This window comes from Ochlerotatus camptorhynchus, unplaced genomic scaffold, assembly GCF_037179485.1.
Source record: "Ochlerotatus camptorhynchus isolate MF236.1 unplaced genomic scaffold, CSIRO-AGI_Acam_v1.1 ptg000006l, whole genome shotgun sequence".
Taxonomy (NCBI): domain Eukaryota; kingdom Metazoa; phylum Arthropoda; class Insecta; order Diptera; family Culicidae; genus Ochlerotatus; species Ochlerotatus camptorhynchus.
This window is the reverse complement of record NW_027040498.1, coordinates 3,033,972-3,060,238: the sequence shown is the minus strand read 5'-3', so window position 1 is coordinate 3,060,238 and position 26,267 is coordinate 3,033,972. Positions and strand designations below refer to the sequence as shown.

At 41.3% G+C, this 26,267-nt stretch overlaps 1 protein-coding gene across 2 annotated transcripts in view; it reads right to left on the bottom strand.

The window, feature by feature from the left end:
• LOC135696831 (WSCD family member AGAP003962) overlaps window positions 1-26,267 on the bottom strand; it is a 120,553-nt gene that overhangs the window by 74,737 nt on the left and 19,549 nt on the right. For both annotated transcript variants that reach the window (XM_065216350.1, XM_065216359.1), the window contains exon 2: window positions 17,709-17,855. The gene's annotated coding sequence lies outside the window, so the exon portion shown is untranslated. The remainder of the gene's footprint in view (window positions 1-17,708; window positions 17,856-26,267) is intronic.

Here is a 26,267-nt window from a genome sequence, read left to right as displayed (position 1 = left end):
AATATTTTTCAATATAAAACATCGTCGCCAAAATACAACCGCCATCTGTTGAGTATACTGTGATCGGCAGTATGCTCAACAGATGGCAGTAGTGTGTAAACGTCAAACGTAAGGGAATTGACTATGCACGCCACAGGTGGCGGTACTACCAACTAAAATACATTTAAATTGAAATTGAAACTTCTGTCAAACTGCATAAGTATTTTTCAAGTCTGCATCAGCAAATTCCGATTAGAAATTAAATATATTAGCTGGTGGCTTTAATATTAACTGGCGTGATAACTATAATTCGAATCGTTTGAAGCGTTAAACCGATTTTTTCCAATTTAAAACAAACGGTACATGAATAGGCGAGTCTTGCCAGGTGCAGTTGATCTTTAATTGACCACGTTTATTTCAATTTTGATTCAATTTGTTCAATTACGGATATAGATTTGAAAATGAGACCTTAGTGATTAATGTATTAGATAATATTAATAATAACGAGGATTTTGAGGAAATATTCGAAACAGGCTATTTCGAATCTTGTTGCGAGAAGTGTGGATTTTCAATTTGCGGCCCGTAAATAAGATGTACCTCCTACAGCTGTTCAAACTACCGTTTTCAAAACGTGTTCTTATCAGTTAGTTCAGCAAACGTATGGTACAATTTGGATCTATTCCGTCTTAAGCGGAAAAGGCACAAATGGTACAGCAAGTTTTGTAGATCAATAGTGACAATCATTGGAATAGGTACACAATCGCGCGAAATAAATATTCACAATCGATAAAAAAAAAACTCCTTGTGAATATGTCCAAGGAAGGATTGATCAGCATCAACACAACAGCAAAGAGTTATGGAAAATGTTGAAATCTTTATTTAAACCTAGTAATTGCAAACCGCAGTGCTGTAACAAGTGTAAGTGTTGCGTCCAAGAGTGGTGAGATTAATCGCGTGTAATTTTCGAATATTTTGTTTTTAAAAATCCAAGAAAAGGTTAACATGTTTGTAAAAGGTAAAACGTCCCAGAATGCCCACGAACGCAGCCAGTAGGAGACACTTCCATATAAAATGTAGGACAATGCCATTAGCCACTGCCAGATGACGCTGTATGCACTCATGAATGGACGGCCATAGGTGTGGCGTAATGGGGACCATTGCGTGGAGAATTCGTGGCACCAAGAGGCACAATGATTAGCCTGGTGATCTTTGCAGACGATAGCCACAAGAAAGCTAGGCATAATAATCAAGTGAAAGTAGACTATAAACAGAGTCAATTGAGAGTAATCTTCGGAGTGGAGTTAAACAGAGTAAAGGAAGTTGCCACGTACTGTTACATCCAGGACCACAAAGTTTACGGTAGGCCGTTCATCGTACGTATAATCAACCACGCCAAACGCCGGTAGTGTTGAATCGACGATCGTAAACCTGTTCCCCGAGTTAACCGTGTTCACCACGATACCAGGCAGGCCAACTGTTCCACGGGACAGGTGTAAGGGTCCACTGAAGGCTGCAGTCGAAACAAGCGAAGCGAGAAGAAGGAAGCAAAGGAGAACGGCCACCCCTGGCCAACGAGGAGAAGCAGGACCAGCGGAAGAAGAGAAGCGTCGGCGAAGGCAGTGGCATGTGAAGGCGCCCCGAAGACAACGAAGCAAACAGTACTAACGCACGGTAGAAGTTGAACAGTGAGGAAGTGGGAGACGTTAGGTTCGAGACCGTCCGTGAAGTGCAATACGAATAAAAACGAATAAAGTGGGAGTTTTATCCGTAGTGAACGTAAGTGTTTTCTTGGTTCGCGGAATTGTTACGAGCGTGTGCCGACCCTGAGGATTGGAGACGGGAGTCTCATCAGTGCTGGGAGTAATACCGCACTGGCACGTTACACTGCATAGCTAGAACAAGACTTACTTAGTAATTACATCTAAATTTAATGATTACTTTGTCGGCAGTGTTTCATTGATCCATTGAATTGGCCGATGAACCTGTCGAAATAAAGTAACCGGTTAATAGTTGTTGTAGATTTGAAGGTTTCACCCAATTATATTAGATGAACTTAGAGTTATTGCTTTTCATTAGGAAAATCAGCTGAAGTACCGTATGCGTGATAATGTTTGCACCATCGTACAAATAAGGTTCCCGTTTCACCTGTGCATACAATGCCTTGGTTTTCTTTGCATGCACGTAACCTATAGCTCATACCGTAGTAGGCTGTGTATAAAAGAAAACGATTTACTTAGTTTGACAGTTGCACTATGATGAAGTGGCAGCGTATTCGTGATTTGTCCCACGCGCAAATGTCGCAAAAAGACATTTTAATCGCCGTGGGAGTGTCCCGGTGGACCGTCAAAAGGGTTTTAGACCGAGAAAAGAAAGGACAACTATCCGCAAAGGTGGTCACAAGTCGTCCGAGGTCATCTCGGGTTCCGAGGGTTATCGCTGCTATCGAAAGGAAAATTCGGGTGAATCCAGTGCGTTCAATAAGGAAAATGGCAAAGGAACACGGGATCAGTGACTTTACGGCACGGAAGATCGTAAAGGAAGATTGCGGGGCGAAGTCGAGGGGACGGGCACGACACAAACTATTGCTCTTCTATCATTGTATGTGATACAAAAATACCCATCCAAAATAACTTTCATTTATTTAAGATAATCATAGGTCAAAAATGAGCAATGTACAGTTTGAAATGATGGGTATATGATTGTGACTTCTAAACTTGGTAAGTTCGTTCCATTTTGTAAATTTTAATCTTTTCAAACCAGTAACGTTGGGGGATCACCTTTTTGTACACACTACGAAAACAGTCATGTAAATTTCAGTGCCCTGAAACCGACACATGCAAGCGGCCCTTTTGACATAAGAATCAGTGGAAAAGGACGAGAAAATCAATTCAATCAAACGCACTTTTCGTCGAGTTGCATATGTTTCAGTTTCAGGACACTTAATGACATGTTTGTTTAAGTTCCATGATTTACGTCAAAGCTGATTTACGTCTCGTGTAAAAATAGTAATTTCTAAGTGTGTGGTGCGTTACTGGAATAGGATCTACCATCGAACCCTAGTCGTGACAACTTCAAACGGGAGAATCAGGATTTTCCAGTAATCAAAGGATCACATTTTAGTTCTTGTTACTTTTTATGACTTGATAATAGTGACAAGACTCCGGTAGTGACCACCGCCGTTATGCATTTCTATATTGTATATTTCAAATCAAAAATATTGTTTATGTTCATAGAGTTTACATAATCCCTTTCCCTCTTCTCTTTTCAGAAAGGGAGTAATGGCGCTATAACCATAAGTCATGAAAGGCTAGGACAAGAGTTAGTGCTCATGTCTCAACCGTCAGAAGAAAATGGAGCATCACTTAACCTTTCTAGCTTTGATGCTTCCAACGACCAACCAATCATATAGTTACCAAAATCGGAACGTACGGTACGAGGTGTCCACATTTCATTCATTTATTGGATTCTGAAGTATCGTGTTTAAATCTTCGATTTAAACAGGCCCGATATTTTCTGAATCATCTTGCCCCTTAAATGCTGTTTTGATATGGGTGACGCATCTTCGATGCGAAACATATATCAAATAGACAAGAAAAATGATGGAAGTATATCCATCATTTTCCAGGATGCTTTCAAGATCTGGCTGTGTTTGTGTTGGATTAGATTAGATTAGATTAGATGGGTATATGATTGTTACTTCGGTCATTTGGACTGCCTAACATGATTGGTGCTCAGTTTCTAAAGGCGGGTTCAATCTAAAGTTAGGTACTCTACTCTGAAATCTTTGAAAGGGAATCTAGTATCATGAAGACAAAACGTCCAATGTAACACTTATTGATTATGTCATTGAGAAAAATCATCCAATGTAACATGTCCGATGTACAACTTGACTAGTCAAAACGTCATATGTGGTTTTTTCGATTTTGTATATTTTGTCAAATCCGAAACCCGGCAAAAAAAAAATCATTGAACGCTCGTCATCTGCGCATCTGTCTTTCAGACACTAGAATCCCCCAAACACGGCTGGACTGGCTCAATTATATATCATACGGATACCTATAAATGATGCCAATCAAAACAACCATCGATCAAGATATATTATCTTCGGTGTCAAAACAGGCCGCATGTGTCTATGCTGGAAAACCAACCCTCATCGAGCTCAAGTTCTCATTTCGAGGCACCCGGCTCATCAGTTTCACACCAAGCATGGTACCAGCACCGCGAGCCTTCTCTTCCGTCGTGGGCATTGATTAAGGACTCGCGGCTTAAAGGTATCCATCGCACCGGCACCGGGAAGATATACGATCCAACAAAACACACATATCCGATCTGATAAATATGCGTGTCAGAAACTGTAACGATATCATTCGATAATGGTAATTGAAAACGTAAATATGCAAACAGTGCCACAGATATGTAAATACATACATTCACACAAACATATTCCTAGGGAAATGTATCATATTACACGTAGCGATGCAAATGTGTCTGAGGGGGTGGGGGGAGGGGGGGGTGAGGCGTAGGCTCACAAATAACAATCAGCAATGGCGTGCGATATGAAAAAGCCCTCTAGCTAGGATGATCCTGCTGTATAGCCGGTATGGCCGCGTTGCATGCCACACGATACAATCCGGAGTGTGGGTGTCTATATTTTAGGACATTGAAAAAACTGAACTTCCCATGCAATGTATGCCGTTTCACTAACGATGTGATGGGAACGTTATAGGTGCGGGAAACAGGCGACAGGCGACAAGATGATATGTTACCTATGTTTTGAGCGACGCAGGCAGGAGATTGAAAAGTAGGTAGTTATATGACTATCGGAATCAGAAAAGCTCTCTGCGGGAGAGGGTGGAGGAGTGTTATGCAACACGTTTTGCACACGGGAAAATGGAAAACTGACAATGGGGTGAGAGCGTGAAGATCGAGTGTGAATTTGCAGTAGGATGTGAAGTGTAAATATCACATGCCAGTTATCCTGCTGTGAGTAGTTCATATGATATGTTCGCATGCCGATTGGGTGCTGAGCGAGATGATTTCAATATTTTGACACGGAACTTGTCTTAAGGGAGTGTGCATTTGCAATGCTGGATGGGTGTAGGAAGCTGATTTATGTGTTGATGGTAGCCTACAGTAGTTATTCAACACGAATGGCGTCGATGGATTTGTATTTGAATATTAATTGCATTTGACTTGACAACATATCGTTCAAAGTCATAAGGGACTATTGCAACCTGAGGCGTGGAATATCATCAAAGCTTTTAATTAACACCTGTGGGAGAGCTCAAAGGCGTAACGTTTTTGTTGGATCTTAATTACCATGAAGAAATGAGTATTTCGGATACTCCGAATTTATACCCGAGGCATTTGATAATAAAGATATTGCTTTTAAAACATAAAAAGCGAATGTTTGTCATATTTATTGTGCTACTATGTTGCTTGACTCAACGAGAGGTGTTGTTTGGTTGGCTCAGCCAACAAAGTAAAACATATCCTAAATCTCCAAGAACAATACGTGCAATCATAGATGGTAGTCTCTTGCGGAATAAATAGTCCATTATCATCACAACACTCTGCAATGAATCACAAAATTTATCAAAGTGCCAAATGTCTCCAGCACACCCAAGGAAAAAATGGCTTGCAATAAACTGCTGATCTCATTTAGCAGGGTTAGTCCAATGTTATTCTTTTATCCCCGCCTGAGGACGCAATCAGCAACGAAAAAATCAATCTGTAAACCATGGACCGGAATGTCATCCGCACGTAATCCCACAAACAATCCCGTCCATCTATCGGCCCCCGCAGCAAGAGGTTGGCATTCCGCAATTTACATCCTTCTCTCTCGAATCATCAATAACCCATTGTCGATCGTTGCCTCACATGGGACCCATCTGCGTTCGACATCCAATGTGTCCGTTGCGAAATCAAATGAAACCGTGCTTTCCATTCATCAAGAATGCTGCAATTTATTGTTCATTTTCCAGCGCATATCAGCAAGTTTCATTGTCAGCGGCAACCTATCCCGAGGTTCAGCCGGCTCTGTTGGTTATGGCGCCGTTACAAATGTACCTATTCGTCAATATTGCGGTTTCACGTTTGAAATCAATTTCCAGACCATTAGTTAGATCATGCAATCTCCGGAACGGCATTGAAAAACAGACCCAGAACAAAATTAAGAAAACAAAATTAATTCCAGTTTTGACCTATTCCGATTTCCATGAAACTTTGCAAAATTCTTTGTTGTGGTCAATCATAAACCGTTTTTGCTAAAATTCGGCCATTTTAAATCTCACAAAAGCTCCAAAATGACGTATTCTAGATTTTTCAATAAATCATAATTCAAAAATGTCACTTCCAATCGAAATGAAGTCTGAACTGTTGGAAAAACTAATTCCTTTTCAGCAAAAATATACACGGAAGAAAATCTCTAGTAATATTGGGTGAAATACAAAAAAAGTAAGAGGTTGTATCCATGACTCGACCGTAGATTTGACGTAGGATTACGTGCTGGGTATCAATATTTGGCGACTATGTTAGGGAAACCACTTTTTGCAGGTAATCGGTGATAATATTGATAACCATTGCAACAGTTGGACATTTGTGTTATTTTCAATAGTGACATATTTTTTCAACTTAGCAGCTTTGTAGAAAAATTACCAATCGATTGGCTTGTTTAGAATTAAAATTAATCCGCTATTGACAGAGTTATAAGTGGTCAAAACCTGACCACTTTTGGTAACGCGGTCGATTTTGTTTTTTTTTTAATTACATCCCCAATATGTTGCCGAGAGACGTAATCCTATGTCAAAATGTAAACTTTGCGGGGGACGATGTCATAAGACTAGAAAGCAATTTTGTGAAATATGAATTAAAACAAATCCTAGCTAGCTCTGCATGATGATTTTGTTTCATTGTATTTATTTGTTAAGTCGCCGGGAAATACCAGTTGGCGAATTGTTTTTTTTTTTATGATAACTCCTTACTTGAAAACAGGCAAAATCTCACAAACAGGCTGCTTTTTCATGGTATACAGAGTGCTAATTCAATAATCAATTAATTATCTCAACATTTACTGGCCCATAATTCATAAATGTTGGTAACATAGGGGAAAGGGATGTAATGTCGGCCTAAATGCCCCTAATTTGGGCTCATACATAAGTTCAGCAATCGACTAAATTGTCAATAGCAACCAAAAATATCCATTAGTACCGTCCCAATGACGCGTTCATCTGGATAAAATTGATAAATAGCAGATTTTTAGCGATGGGCCCAATTTTAGATCCATAGGCCAACATTAGAGCCATTGCCCCTACAAAAAAAAAAATCAATAATCCATATTAAATTTCCTATGTAAGCGCCGATCGAAACAAACTTTTTGACGTCACTACAAGGGTGATTGAGTAAACGAAAGAAACGAATCGTGCAAAGCGGAATAAAAGCCGAGGGAAAAACGGATTAATCATTTTGTCAAGCTTCTGCATTCATGTTCCATCAGATGTCACTGCTGTTGTTGGCGGTGACATCTATCGGAAACTACACATAATTTGTTTTCCAATAATTGTTCACAGAGGACAGTGCAGTGCAAAACATGTCTGGTACCTCTATATATGCATTTAGATTAACAACCGAAGTCCCTCCTTCTTTACACATTCTGCACTCAAAATAGCTCACCCTTCACAGGATTTCCTTCCGAATTATATGAGTGGGGCGGGGCAGAAAGTATCGTTTGTGCAGAATATGCAAAAAAGTAGGGACTTCGAATGTTAATCTAAATGCATATATAGAGGTACCAGACATGTTTTGTAGTGTATGAAAGGGAAATCACATATTTGGTGTTATAAAAAAACATGACATGTTGAGAGATTGAGCTCGTCGTCTCAGCGCCATCTCTGGAAAATGACCGGACGATATGATTGATTTCACCAATACATTCGAGCCTACAATTCCACACCTTCTATAGACCAGGTTGAGCCTTGATAGCTAGCTGCTTGCGAGAACTGATGACCTTGACAAATGTACAAATAAAACTCTTTAAAAAAAAAAAAAATAGTGGTCCTGAAAAGGACTATTTTGTCGTAATGGTTGAGTAATGTTAAGCTGACCACGACGAGTTACTGATTCCGATCCTAGCCTAGCGGTGGGACTTCTTCCTCCTTCTCTATGGTTGCTCATGTGAGCTCTGCGCTCGCTGCTTGCAGGCAGCCTTTCGTTGTTACTGGAGAACAATTTTCAACCACACGCCGAAAGCACTGTTACTGCTGCTACTGCAGCTACTACTGCTACTGCTGCTACTGCTACTAATTTTGACGACCGGACACCACCACACACGGTGATTGAATGAACACCGTTCAGTGAGACAATATCGAATTCGATTTTTAAATCTGTGTTAGGGAATGCGCTGTTTGCAGACAACCGGTGATAATTTTGATCACTATTGGACATTTGTGTAATTTTCAATAGTAACCTATTGAAAATTAATAAAGTGTTCATTTTGGTAGATTGGTAGATACATTTTTAATCGTTTGGCTTGTTTAGAATTAAAATCCATCTGCTATTAACAGAGTTATATGTGGTCAAAACCTGACCTCTTTTCGTAATGCTGTCGATTTTGGTTTTTTGAAATTGCACCCCCAATATGTTGCCGAAAGACGTAATCCTACGTCAAAAAGCATGCATGAGCATGAGCACCACCCACGGTTGCTACTGTGTTATTGCCAGATCAGCTGTAATCATTAACATTCAGAGAACCAATAGATGCTTGGGGCTAGTAATCATACTCAATGTGTAAAAACTGGCCGCGCCCAAACGCAGGTCACGAAAGGAATGGGTAGGAATGTGTTGACGTGACACTCGCTTTAATGAAAGCCGTGAACACTTCTGCACTTCGACGAGGAATCACTGGGATATTGGGTAAGAGGGTTGGGATTTCAGCAGGGTTCATTTTGGTAAACGACTTTCTGCTCAGTAAGCCACTACGCAAACGAGCACTTTTTTATCATCTAGTTGTTGTTATTGGCGTTGACTGCATCGTTGAAAAATCGTCTCTTTTAGTAAAAATTATGGGTATTTTCGGTAGAGTGAGGAGATAGTACAAAGGCCGCCATGTTTCACGCACAGTCTGACGTTTGCTTGCGGGATTTTCTATAGGAGTAAAGAGCTACAGAGTCGCCCTCAATACAATATTTGCTACATTGCATGAAATGTCTCAGAACTTTACATGATACGATGATATGTGACGATCCATTTATGTGCATCATACTAAACAGAAATTTACACTACTCTTTCGAACTGTGTATAGCCTTGAAAAGGTTCATTAACATTCATTTGAGTGAGAAAATATTATGATCAGTTGTGTATAATTATTGGAGAACAGCAAAGTTGAATCCCAAACCAGAGTGACCCCAACTTACTTACTTACTTCAGGGTCCTGTGCACCACCAGCAGTGCAAAGGGCCAACGTGAAAGACTTCCATCCTGGGCGGCTGCTCGCTTTTGCCTTGACCTGGGCCCAGGTCAGATTCCTATCGACTTGCTTAATTTCCTTGTTGAGGCTCCGCCGCCATGAGCCCCTGGGTCTGCCTCTGCTGTGATGTCCTGCCGGATTCCAATCCAGCGCTTGCTTGCAGATTTCGTTTCCGCCCCGTCAAAGTGCCGACCCACCTCCACTTTCGCTCTCGAATTTCTGTTGCTATCGGCTTCTGATGTCATCGACGATGGAGCTCGGCATTCGAGATCTAGTTGTGAGGCCACCAGGCACGAATTATATACCGCAGGCATCTGTTGATGAAGACCTGCAGCTTTTGAGTGTTCTCCGCTGATACACACCACGTCTCGCTGGCGTATAACAACACAGATTTCACGTTCGAGTTGAAAATTCGGATTTTGGTGCGTTGACTTATCTGGTTGGATCTCCATACGCTCCATAAACTCGCAAAGGCAGCCCTAGCCTTCTTGATTCGTGCACCTATTTCGCTTTTGGTCCCGCCGTCCGACGCTATTTGGCTGCCAAGATATTGGAAACTTTCGACCTTCTCCACTGCTTGCCCCGCTACCGTAAAGTTGGAAGGGTTGCCCGTGTTGATATCCAACGATTTGGTCTTGTTGACGTTGATGGTGAGACCCGCCGCAGACGAGCGTTCGGCTAGGTCATTGAGCTTACTCTGCATATCAGAGCGCCGTTGTGCTAGTAGAGCAACATCATCAGCCAAATCGAAGTCGTTGAGATGCTCCATGGTGATAGGGTGCCAAAGCAGCCCACGGTTCGGTACACGGTCTATTGCACCTACCACGATCTCGTCTATTACGATGATAAACAGTAGCGGTGATAGTATACATCCTTGTCTCACACCAGTGACTACCCGGATAGGGTCGGACAAGGCTCCATTATGCAGAACTCTGCACGTGAAAGCCTCATACTGCGCTTCGATGAGGTTGACGATTTTATCCGGGACTCCCTTGCGTCTCAGGGCGCCCCACATATTTTCGTGATTGAGACGGTCGAAAGTTTTTTCGTAGTCAATGAATACCAAATAAAGGGACTCTTGGAATTCATTGACCTGCTCCAGAATGATAATATGGTCCACACAAGATCTTCCGGCACGGAATCCTGCCTGCTGCCGTCGGAGAGTCACGTCGATCTTCTCCTGTATCCGATTCAGGATAACTTTGCACAGAACTTTGAGAACAATACACAGTAACATGATGCCTCGCCAATTGTCGCACACAGTCAGATCCCCCTTCTTTGAGACCTTCACTTAGATGTCCTGCATCCAGTCGACCGGAAAAGTTGCGGTGTCCCAGATATTACAGAATAGTTGATACAACATTTGTGCGGATAGCATGGGGTCAGCTTTGAGCATCTCTGCTGATATGCGATCGACCCCTGGAGCCTTGTTGGATTTCATGCTTTGGATAGCTGCTTCTCCTGAATCTCCTGCAGTGATGGGGCCTCGGAATTGACGCGAGTAATGCCCCGCACCCTAGGCGGATCATGTTGATGGCTGGTTGGCCGTCGAAACTTGAAGAAGTTGTTCGAAGTGCTCAAACCAGCATTTCAGCTGGTCAGTGGGGCAATTGTCCAGTCGTGTCCTTCACTTGCATCCTCGGGTTCATCCTTGCTCCACTCAGGCGTCGTGAGATATAGTAGAGGAGGCGTATATCGCCAGTGTTTGCGGCTTTCTCCCCTTCGTCGGCCAGGGAGTTCACCCACGCTCACTTGTCCCGTCTGCAAGAGCGCATGACTTCCTTCTCTAGAGCCGAGTACCGTTGACGGGCTTCGTTCTTGGCTCCTCTGGTTCTCGCCCGCTCTATCGCGGCTTTTGCTTCTCTACGCTCCTCAATCTTCCGCCAGGTTTCATCTGTCATCCACTCTTTCCTCTGGGTGCGCAGCTCACCCAAGTTGTTCTCGCTTGTTTCTATAAAGGCATTCTTGATGGCCGTCCATTGTTCTTCTACGCTGCCACCTTCTGGAACGCCCGCAGATCGAGTCTCAAGTTCTTCAACAAAAGACCTTTTTACCGCTGGATCTTCAAGTCGGCGTGTGTTGAACCGCCGCCCGAGTCTCTCCTCCCGTCGCTGGATCTGCGCCATGCGTAGGCGGATTTCACCGATTAGAAGGTGATGGTCAGACGCGATGTCGGCGCTGCGTTTATTCCGAACATTAAGAAGGTTCCGTCTCCATTTTCGGCTGATGCAGATGTGGTCGATCTGATTTTCGGTATGTCCATCACGGGAAACCCACGTGACTTTGTGCACTGGCCGATGGGGGAAGAGCGAGCCCCCGATTACCATGTCGTTATTGCCACAAAATTCTGCAAACAGCTCACCGTTCTCGCTCATTTCGCCGAGACCATGGCGTCCCATGACACGCTCATAGTCCGTGTTGTCGGAGCCAATCTTCGCATTGAAGTCGCCAGTGTAGATCTTGATGTCACCCTTTGGAAACTTATCCACGACGGCATTCAGTTGGCTGTAAAAATTCTCCTTGTCCTGTAGCTCGGCAGCATCGGTTGGCGCATAACATTGGATTATGGTAAGGTTACGAACCCGTGTTCTAAATCTGGCAACGATTATCCTCTCATTAACAGGCTCCCACTTGATGAGCGCAGCACTTGCCTGGACGCTAAGTAGGAGACCAACTCCACGATGGCGGGGAGCGTTTTCACCTCGAATACCAGAGTATAGTAGTACCTGTCCCGACGGCAGTTTGTGTTCTCCAAAGTTTGGCCAACGAACTTCACTCAGTCCCAGGATTTCTAGCTTCATGCGTCGCGCCTCGTTGGCGAGTTGTGCCAGTTTACCCTGCTGGGCTAACGTCAATACATTCCATGATCCAATTCGTGTCCGTTGTTTTGCGCTAAAAGTCGTTGCTGTTAAATCAGTTCGATGTCTTTCTCTGTAGGTTTCTGTAACAATTGTAAAGGTTTCAGAGACAGTAGAAGGTTGGCCTAAGGTCTCCTATCCGCCGTGATGGGGCTGCCATCTTAGGTGTAGCTTCCGGGGAAGAGCATTTCTTATTCAGCCGCTCGATGCTAGTCAGACGCTGTTTGAGCCGCACCTCCATAGTGAACAGACGCTCGGGTTGGCGAAGCATTTCCTCCGCGTCGCACTTCCTCACTCTGCTATTGTCGGATTGACAACATTGCCCAGGCTACGCCAACCAGCTGTGTCCATGTTTCAGCTGGCAGTCTTTTGTAATCATATGACTCGTGGAGGCGTGAGGTAGGAACTTGTAAGGACCGGAGCTAGGTATATCGCTCCTTCCAGATTGTCACTCACCATTTTGTAGCCCAGTAACCCCAACGGAAACCAGAATAACTCCGGAACCATGTATTGATCCATATTTTTTCAGACAAATTCATAAATTTGATTAGATTTCCAACAATATGCTACTTGTTGGGCAACAAAAGATTGAGAAGTTATGTTTTTTAGAGCAAATTGAATTTTCAAATCTACGCAAATTTATTTAGACGTTAGGCACATAAAGGTTAATAATGTTCCGTTAACCTTTTTTTATTATTATAGTCACTTTAACGCTCTTGGGTCATTCGTGACTTGTCCGGGGGTGAGATTTATTTAGGCATATTAGCTGACGTTTAAAGGCATTATGTAAACTTCTTGAATTATCTGATCTGTTCAAGAACCTTAAGCAAATTGGAGAACTCAAAGTATTCGATCAGGATTCATTGGGGTGTTTGCTGCCAATGCAATTTTCAAGAAACCCCGCAGGTACCGGTGGAGCTTAAGTAAGTTAGAACTCTTAAGTCTGGTACAAAACATTGGTTAATGTAATAAAAAAAAAAGTCGGTTTGCAAATGTCCCTGCTTCAAAAACAAAGAAAATCTAGGGTAAAATCTAAATAAGCGTCTAGACAAGGGAAAGAGGATATTCAGTCTTCATTCAAGTCTTAGGGGCTATCTACAAATTCTGTAGCCCCATTGTAAGCTTTTGTTTGTATGAAATTACCTCCATTTGAATAGCACAAAAGAAAATCTCGAACTTCCCTCCCCTTTCAATGCTTACCTAATCTGTTGATGGCCCTTTACATTAGTTTCTCAATTTATGACAAGTTTATCAAACATTTGATTAATGTAGTTAGAGCAATCGGCCCCAAATTTGAAACCATAGAATATGTTGCAAGTTAACCCACATGTGGGGTAACTTGCCACAAGGATTTTTTTTGTTATTTAGGGAAACCAAGTTTCGTTAAAATGAGTAGTAAGTTGTATTCTACATACTGCCAATAGCGTACAAGATTAATTACATTCGTTCTTATGTTGTATTATTTTATGTTGCATAGCTTGGAAGATGAAAAGTGTCGCAAGTTTCCCCCCTTTACGGTATTATTTTGTGCAATAGTTGGCGAGAAACACGTCTAACAAAGTATAAAAATCTAAAAAAAAAATGAATTCGTTGAGCGCCGAGTCATAGATCGTTAACTTCATGCATGAAGTAATAAAAACATGATTAGAAACCCCACAAAGACGTAGTCCTACTTCAAAAACAAATCAGCAATAGGCTGTTTCTATGCACCACCAATGTAGAGTGCGCTAGGTTATTATGAGAGGAAACGTCAACCAAACCGTTTGTTTACATCAAAATTACAATTTTTACATCTCAAATTAACGCATATTGTTATGCGTATCTTGCATATTTCCATCGGTAGGGGTCTTATTTTAGTATTTTTCACATATTTGAACGGATTTATAGCTCAAATAACAACACATTAAAAATCCGGAAAATCATAACCGCTAGGGTAGTTTTATAAATCTTCATTTTTCTTAACAAAAATATGTGGAAGCACCAGCAGGTCCACTCCAAAATCGATACAGGAAACAAAATATTCCATGTGGATGATGATAACAAACACCTGCGATGGATAAATTAATCAGAAAAGGTGAAAACATTTTCCTCTTCGTATGCTTCACGGCGAAAATTTCAGCCCTCATCACTCTTTTGATGGTTCCATTATTCACCACCAAACGATCGCTTAATTTCTATTGGATACGCCTATTGGAGCTGGTTACTCATGGCCTGGTTAAATGTGACGTATAAGAACTATTCGAAGACGTCATTTTACTTGAATAGCTTTACTAATGGGGTGAAAAGTAACCTCTTTGACTACTGCAAAAAAGGTTATAGCATGGTGATACAATTTTGTCACTATATGGGCGGAGAGATCGCGGGGGAAGTGCGGTTTTAGAGTCAATTGTAAACAAACTCGGTCGCTATCCCATACAAAAATCCAACAAGGCTGAATCATGAATTTGACACATTGGAACACCTATATGTATAGTCACGTTGGGTTATAGTGCCTTGTAGTCCGTTCACATTTAGGCAGACATGCCAAATTGAGTATGGATAAAAACGATTTTCGTTCTCTCATAATACATTATTTTTTGGGAGGCAAAACGGCGAAGGAAACAAAAGAAAAGTTGGATAAATATTATGGGCACAGACAAACAGACATAACACATTGAATATTTCTCACTGTAAAACATCGTCGCTAAAACATTACCGCCATCTGTTGAGTACACTGTGGTGGGTAGTACGCTGAACAGATGGCGGTAGTGTGTAAACGTCAAACGCAAGGGTATTGACTATGCGCGCCACAGGTGGCGGTACTACCAACTACGATACTTTTAAATTGACCGTTAAATGCTTGTTCGATGAACAACTTGTGAGTGTTATGTCTGTTTGTCTGTGTCATGGGGCTAATGCTCCGTCAGATTACACCGTCAAATATTGTTTTCGAGAGTTTCGTGGTGGCCGCAACTCCACTACCGATCAAATCCGCAGCGGTTACAGAGGACAACGTCAAAAAAAAAAACATGAAATTGGTGTTGGCTGACCGGAAAGTGAAGGTGCGCGAACTAGCAGATACCGCAAAGATTAGTACTGAGCACACACGCCATATTTTGGGCGAGATTCTGCATATGAAAAAGTTATCCTGCCGCTTTGTGCCACGCAAGCTCACTCCTGACCAAAAACACGAATGCGAGAGCACTTCGAAAGAATGTTTGGACTTGCTGATGCGGTATCGGGCGGACTTTTGGCGTCGATTGGTAACTGTTGATGAAACCTGGATCCACTATTACACATCAGAAAACAGAATGAATGCCTGGCAAATGGACTGAAACCGGCACGAGTGATCCGAAGCGGCCGAGGGAGGCTCGATGGGTCGGAAAGGTTATGGCGTTGGTTTTCTGGGATTTGCATGCAAAAATGGTACAGGCATCGAAAGCTCTCAATTAATAACCGTGGAAGTGCTAACACTAAGTGCAATAAGCTAATATGCGATATGCAATAAGCTTGAAATGCGAAGAAGAAGAAGATGAAGGCCGAAATCGATGCAAAACGGCCTCACATGAAGTGAAAAAAAAAATGTTTTTGCAAGACAATGCGCGCACAAGAGCATCGCAACCACGGCTAAAATCAATGACTTACGGCTCCAATTGCTTCCGCATCCACCGTATTCGTATTCGAGTATTTTGTAGACTTTCCGGAAAATTACTTTTCGGATGGGATCATGAAGTTGGAAAATTGCTGGAATCGATACACTTAGCTAAAAGGGGACTATATTGAATAAAATAAAATAAAACATTTAAAAAAAATTCATTCCCAAAGAGGTTACCTTTCACCCCACCAAGTTTGTCGAGTTTAAAGGATCCTCGGTTGCACTGATCTTTTTTGGATGCAGGGGCTCGGTGGCCTAGTGGAAACGGTTTTGCTTGCTAAGCAGAGGATCGTGCACACTTAAAAATAACTACTTTTACACGAGATGTAATCCATATTGAACGTAAAACATGGAACGTAAACAAACATTTCATGTAAAATATAGTGTTCTAAAACCGAAACATAAGCAACTCGGTAAAGATGAAGAGGATTAGTCGGTCACCGTAATCGATCTTGAAAGCACTGATACATCTTAGTTTGCTCACTGAGAATGGATTATGTTGCCCAAGCCCCATTCATTTGGCTATTTGTGCAAATTTTCCTGAGTCTGGTCAATCACGGAGTACAGTCACAATTGCTCAAATGTTCGTGGTCATGCTCAATAAACTTCAAAAGACATGTGTAGTATCAGGTTGCACCCAAATAAGCTTCAATTTTGGGAGAATAGTCAAGACATTATTTGGAGTCGAGCAAAATAGATAATTTGAACCATCCTAGTGCGTATGGCTTACGTTTTAATGTCTAACGGGACGTTCGGCCAAAAATGCAGCCTCTGTGAAAGGGAGAGGGAAAGACAAGCGATCTATGTCTTCCAAAAGAACCTGAAAATATTCGAGTTAGATTATTTTAAATAATTCTTACTTCTTCTTATTCTTATTATTGGCTACTACCCAAGCAACAATGTTTTTTTTTTATAGTCTCATGATTGCATGGACATGGACTTGCAGAATACTTTAAAGCCTCGATATAACTCGAAAAGTTACTTGGGTACGTTCCAACTACGCCTATAAGTCAAGCAACTGAAGACCAAAGAGCTAAATGCTCAACAGATAAACAAAATCGTTAAAATGTATCCACTACGCCGCTTTCGGTTTAAAGACCGTACCGCTGATCGAGGGCAGTGAGGAGACAGGGAGCAAGTGACGTAAACTTAGCATGACACTATGTCACCCAACATTATGGTTCTGCTCTACACATCTTGCATTCGGTCGTAACAATTTACATCCCAGGCCACCCGACCAGTACAATACAACATTTCGTTCCAGTCCAATGGTTTAATCTCGATATTGTTTGCATACCCTACAATGTAAATTCAGATCTAACGCTATTTTTTCCATCGGAAATTGCTCTGAGAGGCAGATTACCCTGCATCGTGCGCCGTGTCCTCTCGTACTGGATCTCCACGGTACATGAGCTAAGCTGCTGCAGTGCTTGGTTTTAGCAAATCGTACCGAAGCGAAGCGGTGATTTTATCTTAATTATATTTTATCTTCAAGTTTGCCTTCCGTTTTCTCCTGTGAGCCACCAGGCAATTCCCGAGTCCTTGTGCCAATATTATGCAATTCAGTGTAATTAAATGTTTTCCACTTCAGAGAGTCGACACTTACCGACCTGATGGCACTCCTTGCTCTGGCTTGTGTCATCGCTTGCACATTGCGAAAAGTTGTTCCATCAGTCGTGTCGTGTCGGTCGTGTCCCTTTTATGACCCTCCCCCCCTCCCCCCTCCTTTCAACATCCCGACCATTATGCCTAGCAACCGCAAATGCCTACTCACCATTATATCCTTATTACAGCCTTTGAGTAGTTTTGAAGAAACTTCTTCCGATAAGCACACCTCCGGATCTATGTATTCACAGCATACCGGTGGGCGGTTCAGCTACATAACTTAGTAGGTTTCCTTCTATCGCAGGTCAATTACCATCTGAAAAGGAGAAAAGAAATGAATCTTTTGTTAAATATTCATTGATTCTTTGTTTTCTCCGTTTTATTTAATTCTCACATAACAACCCCCATTGAATACAAAAAGCGTCCACAAAGCTGATGATGGAAAGATGGGCGAAAGCAACGAGCACCACCGTAAACAATACGACAACGCTTATTCGTAGTTCCACTTTGTGCGCTCTTCCTAATGTCCTCCGTGTTGTTCTCTCGCATGTTTTTCTTTCAACAACAATCGCTTGCAATTTTCCACCAACACTTTTCCGCCGACAACAACCGTCGTCATAGCCATAGTCGTCTACATGCCACCACCACCGCTATCGCTATCAACCCAACAACCAAATCGCAACGGGAGAGAGGGAGAGTAAGAGCGAGCAGATTTCCACTCTCTTCCACTAATACAAGGGCGCACGTGTCAGCCTGTAGCAGCAGCGTTTGTGGCAGATCTCGTGTTGGATGGATTTCCCTGACACCACCCGATTGGTGGCATAAATGACGAAGGTGATTGAGGTGTTGGTTGGTTGGTGGAAAATATCTACGCATCTGGGATGATGAGATCATGCGGGATGTCGGTGTTTTTTCAATGAATATATAAACAATCCGAAAATGTGCACAGGAAATGCTGAATGTTTTCACAGACAATTGTGAATACCAACGGATAGATTGAGCCGTTCCATTGCCAATGAGTAATGAACCAGATTGAATGCATTTGTCATGAATGGGCTCGATCAGCGTTGAAATTACATGAGAAATCAAGCTGAACAACGCATTAGGTCCTAAGTAACATTGATTGATTCTTTTCATTGACATTGACATTTGACGTTTCTTGCCGTGTTTGTCGTATTAAATGCTACACAGATACAAATTCTGAATTTTAATAGTGATGTAAACATTCATTCACGTAAACTTGTATTTCATTTCACGGAACCGAGCAACTTGTAAACAATGTTGTTTACAACAATGGGATTTTGTATACAATATTTGCTACATTGCATGAAATGTCTCAGAACTTTACGTGATACAGGTAAACTTCGATATAACATAATTGATTAGCATTCTATTTTCCTTCGAAAATATATATTTAGTAACATTCAACTTGTTAAGAATTCAATGGAATTTATCATATCGTGTAGTTTTTCGAGTTAAAAAAATCAGTTCAGGAAATTATATAACCATTCATGTTTACATAACAACCAATGCATCAAATAAGATATTCACTCTTGAGATTTATCAAGTCTTTCTAGTTACTATGTTGTTCAAGATGTCTTGTCTCATTTTACGCAAAGAAAACTGGGTGTTAAGCGACCAACCTTGCTCTTCCGCGTACCTAAGCAGAACGTCAACTCCATTCAAAGCAGCTTCATCAGAAACGTTAACATTTTCATCTTCAGGATCAACCGATGTAGAAAGATGTTGGCTATCCTCGTGATCTTGGTTCGTTGTGTAAGAGAAGTCATCAACTGATGGGTTGAGTATTTTCTCAACGATTTCATCGTCCTTCAGGATCTCGAACTCTGCGTTTTCCTCGTCAATTGTTTCCAGCTGGTTAATATTATTCATTATGTTCCTCAGCCTTTCTTGCAATACGGACAATGGCAAGTCGTCCTCATCATCACCCGGTGTCTCCGTATACAATATTTTCCAGGACTTCTGAATGGCAGATTCCGGAACAGCTTCCCATGCTTGGGCAATCCAAAACATGGCATCTTTGATGTTGATGCGTTTGACGTTATCGTGAAAATCATCACCTCTTCCAAGAATCTCGTTTGTCATGATCTTCTTGTAACGAGCCTTCACCATCTGAATAACATGCTGATCCATCGGTTGGATTACAGCGGTGGTATTGGGTGGCAAAAATTTGCAAAATATGGCTCCGTCATCTGTTCGCAATTCCTCTGTACTATAATGAGCCGAACAGTTATCCAATACGAGAACAGCTTTCACAGGATGGCTTAGTCCTTTTAAAAAATCAGTAACTAGCGGGACGAATTGCTCAAAAAACCAATTTTTGAACAACTCCCTCGTCATCCACGCATTTTTGGATGATCTGTAGTAGACAGGAAGATCCTTTAGGTTCTTCAGTGGTCGAGGATTTTTGTATTTTCCAATTAACATGAGTGGAAGCTTCAAAGAACCGTCCATATTTGAACAGGGCATAAAAGTTATGCGCTCCTTATTGACTTTTCTACCAGGAGCACTGGCAGAATTCCGGTCGACGTATGTTGTCGATGAGATTGCTTTGAAATATAAGCCACTTTCATCAGCGTTGAAAATTTGATATGGTTGCAAGTTACGACAACGCATTTCTTGCGAGAAATCTACAACATATTGGTCGATAACCGCAAGGTTGCTGGACAATTTTTCCCCAGTTATCTTAAGAAGGCGAATATCATGCCTTTTGATAAATTTGTCAACATACCCACGGCTACCATATTCACCTTCCCCAATCATCTGTGAATAGAACTTCTGAGCCTGTACTTGAAGCATTTCGTGGCTTACAGGAACGTTTAGCTGCCAAACGTATAACGCCTCGTCTACCGCTGGATATCGAGGCTTCTTGAAGCGCTTTCGGTTAGCTGTGAACCGATTGACACATGAGAAATTGTTTAGAGTTTGACATGAATGCACTTACCAATATTTCCTTGAACTTCCGCAATATTCGACATTATTTTCTGCTTCGCACGAATGATGCCACTAACTGTCGCTCGCGATTTTATGTTGTATTTATGCATTATTGATTTTATGGACATCCCTTGTTCTGCATCCTGAATTATTTTTACTTTGTCGGTTAAAACAACAACGGAACGTTTCCTTGTTTTGTTACAAGTTAATTCTTTAGGAATTTTCGGAGCCATTTTTGTGAATTTGTTTCGATTTGATTTAAACTTTGAATGAATGTGTCTAAGCCACTGGTCCTATATCAATAACTAAGAGGAAGAGGATACAATTGCCTTCTTACTCTTTTATCTCTATCTCTATCTCTATCTCTATCTTACGCACTTCAAATCGACCAATCACGAGCTGGTTCGCGTTTGACAGAAAAGTGGTTCGTTTTCGCCCCCTTATTGTCTCCTCTTCTCTTACACTGTACCAAAACATCATGCTCTGTTCGAATGAAACCTCAGACCATTCGAATCGAAACATCGAAATTGCTTTTTCAAATGATAGCTGCAACCGGACGACGATTGTTTTGTACTCAGATGATGCTCCTCTCGAATACAGGATGAACATTGATACGAGAAGCGAACGGACCTCAGTTGAAATACGTAATGCTCTCTGTAGAATGATTGTCATCCCAAATCGAAATGCATATTGTACTGATTCAGCCCCATAAAGAAAATCCTCCAAAACGATGATGTAAATCATTCTATCGAACGTCTTTTGCTGATCTGAGCTGAGAAACGAGCTGAAAACATATTCATCGCTATCAGAGGTGGTCCGAGCATTGATAAAGCGTAGGAACCGAAGATTGTCTATTTCGTGGTGGAAGAAGTTTCGTCTACCAACAAAAGATTTTTGTATCCATGATGGAATGGCTGTTCCTGGCTATTCAATATAAAAATATAAACAATCGAACTATCAATCCAATTTTAAGCATTTGCAAGCCATCCTATTATTAAACTGATATCCTCTAAGCACTGTATGTTGTACAGCCAATTTTCAAATAATTATCATCCTTTATTTAGAGGACAGTCATATGGATGCTCGTCAGCTGATGACGAATTCAACCATAAGGCAATCATCCAAAATTCGAAAGCATATTGCTAAAGGGCTCGACCAATGCAATAATCATCCGAAGTATTGCGGATATTTTCGTTCAGTGTAGATCAATAACAGTGTTTGACAGAAGCTTTCATACAAGGTGTATATAAAACTTAGTAGAGGTGGGAATATTGTACGCTGATCTGACTATGTTTTAAAATCAGTGTCAACTTCAACTGCTAATTTCTCGTGAGTAAAAGCTCATACACATGTTATTTAAATGAACAGATAATGTGTTTGATTTAAAAACTCAATTGAGGGACATCAAAATACGAACACTCTTGCTTTCCTATATGCTCCCACCTTTCCTATGTCACGATGAGAAATGTAGTCAACATGAGAATGACATTCATAGGATGGATGTACCGTATGCTCGGTAATGGCGGTCTTCGTGTATATGAAAAGCGTTCTTTACAATGTTTGACAGCTGCTGGTTAAAAAGCTTTTCTCCCCTCTTCGCCTCTCAGTAGAACATATGGAAAAGGACCACATTTCACCAGCGTGTTACATCCAGCAGCTGTCAAAAACCAATAAAGAACCGAGTGTGGAAAGCTAAATACCTCATTCCATCCCCTATAAACCAGTGTTTGAAGACGTTAATATCAATTCAATTCCATCAAAATGCTGAATTTTATGAGTCTCTTGAAGTGAAAATCAGTTTGCCAGTGTCAAACTAAATATCGCTGACATGAATATCACAGCGGCTCTGCTCATAGTTTTGATTATGGGTGTGCATTAATTTTAAATTAGTTGGAGCTGGAAAATCACTAAAATGTCTTACACAATTAGTGCACAGCCCCTGCAGACTTTCAATACCTGCACCTGGGATGCTGCCCCCCCCCCCAATGCGAGGTCTCTGGACGGTCCATTTGGACTTATAATCTATTGTTCTTGAATCTTGAAACACTAATTCTGATGATAATGAGAAATAAAAAAAAATATTTTGAAAGGTGTATCTTATATCGAGGTAAAATGTATCTTATATCGAGTGACACTATATCGAGGGTACGTTATATCGAGGGTATGTTATATCGAAGTTCATCTGTATATCGACAGTAAGCATGCATAAGGGCCTATACGCGATGATCGATTCTCTTCGTCGATTTTCTCTTTTGTTAATAACTCGCTAGATTTAACGTTTCTCGGTGCGTTTGCTGTTGCTTTTGATAGCCAATACAACCTGTTACTACTCTGCATTGAACAAATTCTAGAAAATTGTTTCGCCTAGCTGTAGCAATGCAAAGAGAAAATCGATGAAGAGAATCGATCATCGCGTATTCGCCCTTATGAATGCTCACTGTCGATATAATGTAAACTTATATGATATGTAACGCTCCATTTATGTGCATCAAACTGAACAGAAATTTACACTACTTTTTCGAACTGTGTAGATAATAGCTTCTTTCAGCGATTTGTGTGCAGAAAATAGCTGCACAGTTCGAAAAAGTAGTGTAAATTTCTGTTCAATATGATGCCATAAATGGAGCGTCACATATCATATACGTTTACATTATATATCATGTAAAGTTCTGACACATTTCATGCAATGTAGCAAATATTGTATACAAAAGCCCATCTTTGTAAACAACACTGTTTGCAAGTTGCTCGGTTGCGTGAAATGAAATACAAGTCTACGTGAATGAATGTTAACATCACTATTAAAATTCAGAATTTGTATCTGTGTAGCGTTCAAAACGTCAAATACAACAGGGAAAGGTTTAGCAGCTGAGCTATTTACGAAAGAGAAAGTCTATGGAGATAATCGATCAATGCAGATAATCGATCAATGCAGATAGGACCTTTTGAAATGTTTATCTAGAATTGCATTTTAACCTCATTCTAAAACGTATTCGTTGTACCAATGAAGCGAACATTCGAAATGCCATGCAAACCCATCCTTAAAGTACGTTAATTGAGCTGTAAATTTCGCTAAAACAACTATCATACTGAGCGGCACTGGTGGTGTAGTGGTAAGCGTGATTACCTCTCACCCCAGCAGGCCTGAGTTCAATCCCAGTCTGCGCCGTCGGGGTGTTCTGAGGCGTAACATCTCGGATCACGCCTTCCTTCGGAAGGGAAGTAAAGCCATTGGTCCCCGGTTCATGAGTTGTGATGGGTCAATATGTAGGGTCCATGTATGGGAGCTGCCTCCCTGGCGTCGGTAGTATTGGTGCTCAGCACGGAAAACAAATCAAGGACAAAAAAATTGTCATACTGATTCCGTTAGTTATTTTTAAAGCTGTTTTTGAGCCTTTGGATCACCATATATTGAAACACATGGGTTTTACAAGTCTAAGAGTAATCTAGAGCGAGTTTGCCACCCTTGCCCCTCCGCTTTCGAATGTTCTATGACAAATTTGATGAGCCCAACAGGGGGCTGTTCGTTAACTACGTAGACAGTTTTTTTTGGATTCTTGAAACCCCCGCTCTCCCCCTGCGTAGACAATTGTACATACAAATTTTTTTAAATTTGTATGGGCCGTAGATGCTTGCCAAAAGCTGTCTACGTAGTTTATAAACAGCCTCTGGTACAAATTGTTTGTTTTTGATTTGGTCGCCTCATGAACAGTGCTGCGTGCTGTCAACAATGTCAATTGAGGTAAGATATTGGTCTGGCACTGAATTTCACTTCCGACACTGACATTCTTAGTAAAGGTCCATTTAGACTATCTGATTTCTTGATCTGATTTTGTCCGCCACCATAATGAAAAATCTGCTCGATTTTACTTTCAACACACTTTGTCGAACCCAGCAAGTACACACTGCTTGCACATGTCGAAAGAACTGTCAATTTAGATTTCAAAACAAAATTGTATCAGGAATCAAAAGTAAATGATGAATTACCGGAAAATTGCTCTAGCTTCGGCAGGCGCATTTGCTTTTATTATTTAAATAAAATGAGACGGAGAAGGCAAACTTTGTGGTGTAGGAAATGGCTGCTCAGGAGGAACACCGGCAGGGATCTGGCTAATCTTGTCCTTCAAGAACTGCGATCATAAGACGAAAAAGAATTTCAAAACTTCGCCAGGATTCGATACCAACTTTCGACAAGCTAGTGAGAAAGTTCTCTATAGATCTACATGATTCCTTGAGTTCTGAAAATTTCTGTTAAGATCTCAATTCTGCATATTTCTCTGAAGACCTTCGGACGTCCCTGAAGTTTTATTTCTGTTCTGTGGTAACATATCTTTGGAGATAAACAAATTTTCCTGGAGATCTGCAAATTTCTTGGTAGTGCTGCAGATTTCTTAGAAGTCATGTGTGTTCGTTAGAAGTTCTGCAAATTTCTCTAAAAATTTACAAAGCTTTTGAATCCATGCAGATTTAAGATCCTTAAATATCAACAATTATCTCTAATGTTCACTAAATTTTTAATAATCTACGAACTTCTCGAAAGTTCTAAAATTTTCTCTGAAGATTTTCATAATTGAATCCATACAGTCAAGATTCGTTAATTTGAAGCGATAACTTCCTGATGTCTTCTGAGAAGTTGTTAAACAGAAAGTTGGCCACCTTTTGGGACGATTCAGTTTCCAGTAGGACACAAGTCTGGTCCTGTGGAAGATCCGGAATATCCGTGAAAGTGGCCAATTCCTGAAACTGATCCTAGAGCTCCGCGGATTTTTCGAAACCACTCGTAAAAGTCTTATCAGAATGAATTCGGACTTGTGTTCGGAATATGGACTCTGGGGAATAATAAACCACGGGATGGTTCACCAGAAGATCCGGAATATCCGTAAAAGTGATCAATTCATGAAATTGACCCTAGAGCCCCGTGGTTTTTTCGAAACCACGTCTTATCAGAATGTATTCGGAGTTGTGTTCGGAATATGGACTCTGGAGACCACGGGATGGTTCACCGGAAGATCCGGAATATCCGTAAAAGTGGTCAATTCATGAAACTGATCCTAGAGCTCCACCGTTTTTTTTTCGAAACTAGTCATAAATGTCTTATCAGAATGAATTTTGAGTTGTGACTGCAATATGGGCTCTAAGGACTACGGAATGGTCCACTATAATATCCGGAACATCCGTAAAAGTGGTCAATTCATGAAACTGATCCTATAGCTCCGCGGATTTTTTGAAACAACTAATAGACGTCTTATCACAATAAATTCGAAGTTGTGTTCGGAATATGGACTCTGAGATCACGGGATGGTTCGCCGGATGATCCGGAACATCCTGAAAAGTGGTCAATTCATGAAACTGATCCTAGAGCTCCGCGGTTTTTTTGAAACCACTCACGTCACCACACCACCACCACCACGTCTTATCAGAATGAATTCGGTGTTGTGACTGGAATATGGGCCCTAGGGACTACGGAATGGTCCACTACAATATCCGCAACATCCGTAAAAGTGGTCAATTCATGAAACTGATCCTTTAGCTCCGCGGATTTTTTGAAACAACTCATAGACGTCTTCAGAGTTGTGTTCGGAAAATGTACTCTGGGGACCACGGGATGGTCCACCGGAAGACCCGGAACATCCGTAAAAGTGGTCAATTCATGATACTGATCCTAGAGCTCCGTGACTTTTCCGAAAACACTCATATACGTCTTATCAGAATGAATTCGGAGTTGGGACCAGAATATTGACCCTGTGGACCACAGTATGGTTCAATAGAAGATCCG